Source organism: Cydia splendana, chromosome 21, assembly GCF_910591565.1.
Source record: "Cydia splendana chromosome 21, ilCydSple1.2, whole genome shotgun sequence".
Classification (NCBI taxonomy): Eukaryota; Metazoa; Arthropoda; class Insecta; order Lepidoptera; family Tortricidae; genus Cydia; species Cydia splendana.
In genome coordinates this window covers 5,275,937-5,281,008 of record NC_085980.1, presented here as the reverse complement: position 1 = coordinate 5,281,008, position 5,072 = coordinate 5,275,937, and positions in this window count along the sequence as shown.

Genomic DNA, 5,072 nt, shown 5'->3' with positions numbered 1-5,072 from the left:
GGTCTGCTAATTTTGCCAAAAAACGCTGAATCTAGTAGGGATGGATAGGTACTCCAAGCAAAATAAAAAAAATCTGTGCTTTTATTTAGGTAAGTGTTTATTATTACTAAAGTCATAAATGTCTTATATACAGGGTGATCAATCCAAATGGTCAGTATGGAGAAGTCAGAACCTATGAGAGATAGCGAAATCTGTTCTTAGGAACCATGGGTTCGATTTTAGATTTAATAATAATGGCATTCAATTTTTTTTTATCTCTCATACATAACCCTGGTCGAAGTCTCTGTAAACAATGTTAGGTATAAATTCTTCAAGTTTTTTCGTTGTTATTGTTGATGGTGCGAATCATAAGTCACAAGGAACACATTAAGGATGACTCACGTTAGACCGGCCCGGGGTCGGGCCGGAGCGTCCGACACTTCGTTTTCTATGACGGGTGATTGGTGATCACTTGATGCTTTCTATAGAAAACGTAGTGTCGGACGCCCCGGCCCGGCCCCGGGCCGGTCTACCATGAGTTATCCTTTATTTAGTGTTCCATTTTCAAATTTTAAATAAATTGGCACGCCCGCTGATCGAATGCGTTCTAATTTTAAATAAACGCAATTTGTAATGCATAATATCGATGCAGATAAGATATGCATAAGTGGTCTATTCAGATAAATGATTCATTATGATTAATGATGACCGATTCATATTAATGACAACATTTTGCAAATTATTTAAATTGTGGGCATTTCAGTCTAATGTTTACACAAGATTTTATAGCAAAATTTGGTCCTTATACTTTCAGGATCAATTATACAAACAAATACTACAACGCGATTACATAAAGAATATTGACCAGGTTCGATTCCCGGTTATGTATGAGAGTTTAAAAAAAGTTTGAATTTCATTATTATTAAAACTAAAATCGACGCCATGGTTCCTAAGAACAGATTTCGCTATCTCTCATAATTTCTGACTTCTCCATACTGACCCATTTGGATTGATCATCCTGTATAATAATATAAAATATATCTATAATGCCTTATTTTATTTATGTATATTTTGATATCTAATTATTAAAATATCAATTTCAAGTGACTTAGATTTATAAATAAAAATCAAGTTAAATTAGATTAGGCACCTTTATCGTACCATCTGAAGCCTAGGGTGACAGTTACAGGACCGTAAAATGGTGTTATTTTGATCACTAGGGTGACTTTGAGTGGGGTAACAGTTAACCAACCTTAGAGCATTTAATAACTGGAATCGCCTTTAAGGGCTTACCCTTCTGCCGAAAACCTTGCACAATTGTGCAAACTTTTGTATGGACTGACATGGCTATTTATACGTTACGTAGAAATCATGTAGAAATAGCAATACATTTGACGTTCCCTCCCCCGCAAAAATCGGCAGACTGTTTTGTACAGAAAATGACAGCCATGACGTCTCCAGTTACTAAATGCTCTAGGTAAGTAGCCAACTGTAATGCGGACTTGCTCTCCAGTTATTTATTGTTCCATTACAAACTTTTACTAGTTGTTATTAATCTTGTACCTACAGAACAAGTAGTCCTTACTTACCATTGTCGACCGGCCTGGCTTAGTGGGTAGTGTCCCTGCCTGTGAAGCCGATGGTCCTGGGTTCGAATCCCGGTAAGGGCATTTTTTTGTGTGATGAACACAGATATTTGTTCCTGAGTTATGAGTGTCTATATAAAGTAGTTATGTATATCGTCGCCTAGCACCCATACCTAAGATTTGCTTAGTTTGAGGCTAGGTTGATCTGTGTAAGATGTCCCCTAATATTTATTTATTTAAAACATAGGTTTCAGATTTGTGACGGGACCATTCGTGTGTTGGTCTACTGAATCTGGTCCCCGTAACCTTACCACGACTACCACAGAAAATATTCTTAGTTCTGTGACGACTGCTAAGGCAGTGTCAAACTGATATAGGTATCACGCTAACGTCTGCGTAACTTACTTACTTTACATCTCGCTCGCGCTAATATGCGAGTACGAGCTAGATGCATAGAAAGTAAGCTACGCACACGCTAACGAATATGTCAGTGTCAAACTGGTAGTAAGTAGCCGTAGTTCTTTTCAATATGTATGTATATTTAGGTATGTGTATAGTAGGTATGTGTATTTAGCCTAGTTAGCAAATTAGTATAATGTGCATTGGGGGAGTAAAATAAAACAATTTAAAAAAATAACTTGAAACTATTTATGTCAACATCAAGTTAATAGGCGTCCGCCCGGCTACTCCTTATGTACAGCATTGAGCATCGTTTGCGAATAAATTACTTTATTTTACATACTTTAATGCTATTTTACAAAATATATAAAAGCTTTCTTCGGTATCGGTTTGGTTTGGTGGTAAATAAAGTCTGTTAATAAGTTTACATAAAATATAGTAGTAGACTAGGGAGAATTGGATCACAGGGCGAATCGGATCAGACAAAAAAATCTATTGATACTTATTCTAAATATTTCTAATGACTGGCGACGCAAGCTAAAGAGAAGAGACGAACTGCAATTTTAGTGTGCTCATATCAATACAATATTTTATAAAATAAGTATATAATAATTAATAATTCAGCCTATATACGTTTATACGTCCCACTGCAGGGCACTCCTCTCATGCGCGAGAGGGCTTGGGCTATAGTCCCCACGCTATCCCAATGCGGATTGGGAACTTCACACACCTTTGAATTTCTTCGCAGATGTATGCAGGTTTCCTCACGATGTTTTCCTTCACCGAAAAGCTAGTGGTGAATATCAAATGATATTTCGTACATAAGTTCCGAAAAACTCTTTGGTACGAGCCAGGATTTGAACCCGCGACCTCCGGATTAAAAGTCGGACGTCATATGTACTCGGCCACCACCGCTTCAATTGAAATAAGTATCAACATATTTTTCATCGTGATCCAATTCGTCTCGGTCTACTCTAATATTAATCTGTTGACAGCCACAACACACTGAAATATTATAGCTAAGGTAAATGTCCCATTCTCAATACTTTCAATGAAAGAGGTTACAGCGTCCATTACATGTGGGGCCTAGCCAAGGTGACAATCGTACATCGACAAACGCCAAACGAAAAGCAATAGTGTATCGGGATCACAGAGAGCTTACCGCGATTACCGCGAACCACGTTCGACGTGTTGCCTCCCTGTCACACTTACGTAGGTACGAATTTAAAAGTGTGACAGAGAGGCAACACGTCGAACGTGGCGTGGTTCGCGGTAGGCCCTCAGATGCTACGATAATTCACGTGACTAATTCCAAACATTATTTAAGTACCGATTGGCGTTTTTTATCGACGATTGGCATCTTGGCTAGGCCCCTAGTATGAAGTTTCACACATCGAAACGCTTACCTTAAGCGGAACTAACTAACTTCAAAATCTGTTCTTGATTTGATATTGTTTTGACATTGCAGTTCAGTGAACATCTGAAATTGATATCAAATCTAAATTAGATTTTTAGTTCGTAGGTTGAACTTCTCGTCTATAGTGGACCCATAGCATTGATTAGTGTGGTAATGGGTAAACCATTGTAAAATTAATTTCAAATTTGAAATAATATTGGAGTATACCTCAAGTGGTATTCCACTTCTTTTAACACGTTGTGAAATAAATGGCGAGTCCACTTTAATTATAAACGTTTCTTACATTTAAAAAAAAATGCTAATTTGAAATTTTTTAATTGGCCTGGTCACAGGGACCACGAGTCCAGGCCTATTTAAAATAGTCATCGGAGTATTACATCATTTGTAGTTTATATTGATTCAGCACTGTTAAGGGGGCCACAGATTACCAGTTCGCTGGACGATATCAGCCTGTTCGGAGCTGTCAAATTTTGCGTTTAACTGACAGGCTGATATCGTCCGGCGAACTGGTAATCTGTGGGCCCCTTTACATAAAATATGCCATCAAGAAAAAAATAACCTTATCTTATATAATATTTTGGCACATAGCAATTATAAATAAAAATAAACTTACATTAATTATAAGAATCGTAAAGACTATTTACATATTTTACAGTATTTACAAGGCAAATAGGAGACAATATCATGTATTATAATTAAATCGATGTTTTATGTAGGCTTTAAAATCGGTGTATTATGTAGTATTTTTAAATCTCTTGTTTTCAATAAAATGCAGTGACAAAAATAAAATGTTTATATTGTATTTAAATCTTAACGCTTTAATTTTTGAAACGTAGAATACATAATTATATGTATTCTACGTTTCTAGCGTAGCTATACATAATTATATGTATTCTACGTTTCTAGAGACGCAGAGAGAGCATCCAACTTCCATTATTAAAAATCTAATTAGTAGGTATTCACTAATTAGATTTTTAATAATGGAAGTTGGATGCTCTTAGAACTTGTTCACATCTTTCACCTGAGAGAAAATCTCAAATAATGTTACCATAAAAAAAGTATAAAACTTTGCCCTTTTACATAACTTTGCCCACCGCGCCACAGTCACAGTTCAGCAAAAGCGATATTTATAACTTAAAAGTAGTTACAGATACACTTCCTGAAGAAAGTGATGAAAGTGTATCTGTAACTACTTTTAGAGAGCAGAGAATAGATGCGTTCGAAATGTGGTGCTGGAGGCGAATGCTACGAATACCGTGGACGGCAAAACGTACAAATGTGTCTATTCTCTCACAACTTGGCATCAAGACTCGGCTGTCCACTATATGTCTGCAACGCATACTGTCATATTTCGGTCACATCATGCGAAGAGAGGATAGCAATCTGGAAAAATTGGTCATTGTTGGCAATACCGAAGGCAAGAGAACACGAGGCCGATCGCCAACACGTTGGTCTGACCAAATAAAGGAAGCCACCGCCTCTTCCAAGCTACATCAAGTAGTGAGGGCTACTTTGGACCGCAACCGATGGAGACAGATTGTTTATTTGAGGGGTTCCAGTGACCACGATCCTCAGTAATGAGGGACCGACCAGAGAGAGAACTACTTTTAAGTTATTTCGCTTTTACTGAACTGTGACGCGGTGGGCAAAGTTATGTTAAAGGGCAAAGTTTTATACTTTTACGGTATTTA